Below are 2,500 nucleotides of genomic sequence, written 5' to 3' on the forward strand. Positions count from 1 at the left end.
CGCGGCTCCACGCGGTGCGCTGCTGTTGTGTTGCTGTTCAGAGCTGGTGTGTTGTGTTGCTGTTCAGAGCTGGTGTGTTGTGTTGCTGTTCAGAGCTGGTGTGTTGTGTTGCTGTTCAGAGCTGACGTGTTGTGTTGCTGTTCAGAGCTGACGTGTTGTGTTGCTGTTCAGAGCTGGTGTGTTGTGTTGCTGTTCAGAGCTGGTGTGTTGTGTTGCTGTTCAGAGCTGACGTGTTGTGTTGCTGTTCAGAGCTGGTGTGTTGTGTTGCTGTTCAGAGCTGACGTGTTGTGTTGCTGTTCAGAGCTGACGTGTTGTGTTGCTGTTCAGAGCTGGTGTGTTGTGTTGCTGTTCAGAGCTGGTGTGTTGTGTTGCTGTTCAGAGCTGGTGTGTTGTGTTGCTGTTCAGAGCTGGTGTGTTGTGTTGCTGTTCAGAGCTGGTGTGTTGTGTTGCTGTTCAGAGCTGACGTGTTGTGTTGCTGTTCAGAGCTGGTGTGTTGTGTTGCTGTTCAGAGCTGGTGTGTTGTGTTGCTGTTCAGAGCTGACGTGTTGTGTTGCTGTTCAGAGCTGACGTGTTTGCATGGATATGTCTTCATCCTTCTCTTCATTTCATGTCTTTTCTGCTGCGCGTCTTCAGCTCAAACTGAAAATGGCCTCATGAGGCTGTGATTAAACACTGTTATTAGTGGATGTCAAGTGTTTTCTTTATCTTAATTTGCAGTATATGATATGAAATCCCTCAATCCATATTACAGTTTTTTTCAATCGCTAACAAGCGCTTACACATACTTCAGATACTTTTTCTAAACTCTTAACACAGACTCACACCTACAATACACAATTGGCCAAATGGATAATTTTCTTCTCATAAACACATTTTGTTAAATATATACTAACTCTTCATTTCAAAACAGAACATATCTTTCTCTGCACACACTAACTTTACCAAAACACTGGAAATCTGACTCAAAATGAAATTACAGTATTCTGTCAAAGAATAACACTTGTTTTCACTTCACAAGGTACATGCAGTCAATCAAAGTACACCAGGTTTCAAAATACTGGCTATTGTTGACATTACAAAAACTGCATAGACTTTTATGTTTCAGTTGTACAGGTCTTTGCATGCAAAACATGCTATCCACTGTTTTTATACTAAATTTCTTGGTTGGAAACTGTATGTCAACATGTAATTTTCACATTCAAAAGAATTCCAGTTAAAAGCAAATCAGTTTTTTTCCCTTTACTGTTTACTACAGGAGGTACAGTAGAAATACTGTTTACAGTATGATAGAACAGAAAAAGTTTTACAGTATTGCTTACAGTAAACAAAATATCCATGAAACACACAAGATCATTCTGAACAAACAACAACAGCAAAAAGCCCAGATACAGTTTTTCTCAGTCGCTTTGGTGCTTTTCTCAGATCAGAATAAAAATTATCATAACTAATAGTTCAACCTCCACAACATTTAGTCATTTGTGCACATCATAGTAGCAATTTCTCCTTCCTCTGAACAATGCAAATGCTTTTGAACATTTATCAGTTGCTTTGTCATGTCAGTCAAAATGAACTATACTTATGGATGCTGAATAGTCGTTCCCAATAAAACTAATAGTCTTCATTTCATTGCTTCATTACATACAAAATTGTTAAACTAGTTATAAAATTCTGTCACAATGCTGTAGAATTGCAAAGAGCATATATAGTAAAACTATGAAACGTACATATTCAGTGTCTTGTACTCACTCCTCTAACTACAGCAATTTGTAACTTTACTGTAGTTTTCAAATGGCTGTACAAGTAGCGTATGTCTTGAGCATGTTCAGGTAGTGTCACCGAGTTCTGACCTTTTTTTTGCATAGGAAAACACTAGAAAATAAACTGTCATAATAAAAACATGACAAAGCCATTTAACTATCTTGTTCATAAACGATGGTGTCAAGACTTCTTATTTTGATGACACTGGCAGTTTCATTGACATGAAGACCTGCTTTTGAGGAATGGACTATCCATTTTGCGCAAGTGACGTGCTTTTGCAGGTTATCCACTAGGTTTTCCAGTTTGCACTAATTGTTTTGTGAAATGCACTAACTGCTGTGCAAATGTTAATAGTGATGTGAGAAAAGCACCAAAGCGACTGAGAAAAACTGTAAAAAAGGGGGGGGGGGGCTAAAAAAGCACAAAATTACTGAATCTAATCTCTGCGGTCTTCAGAGTTAGGCCACATGTTTTCATCAACATCACATCTGATATTATCCAAGGCAATGCACCTGGGATAAAACCATTTGGTAGCAGAAGCAGAGGTTTTTATACTGTATCTAAGGTTTGGGATACTGTGTTTGCTATTGTGGGATGTTGTGTGTTAACATTTATAAATACTACAAAAACAATCCATAGTTTTGTTGGGAGGTATAGCTTGTCTGTTAAGAAAATGTAAGCATTGTGGAAATGTGTTCACTGACTGCATATTGTGTGAAAACAACATTAAATGTGTGAATGG

General features: G+C 38.3%; 1 protein-coding gene across 2 annotated transcripts in view; it reads left to right on the forward strand.

Annotated features, from left to right (window-relative positions):
• srpk2 (SRSF protein kinase 2) overlaps positions 1–2,500 on the forward strand; it is a 64,650-nt gene that overhangs the window by 40,294 nt on the left and 21,856 nt on the right. The gene's annotated exons all lie outside the window — the stretch shown is intronic.

Source organism: Alosa pseudoharengus, unplaced genomic scaffold (genome assembly GCF_046254945.1).
Source record: "Alosa pseudoharengus isolate Yale_2024_CS ecotype anadromous, Long Island Sound unplaced genomic scaffold, YU_APseudo_1.1 YU_APseudo_1.1_scf_10, whole genome shotgun sequence".
In the NCBI taxonomy this organism is placed as follows: domain Eukaryota; kingdom Metazoa; phylum Chordata; class Actinopteri; order Clupeiformes; family Clupeidae; genus Alosa; species Alosa pseudoharengus.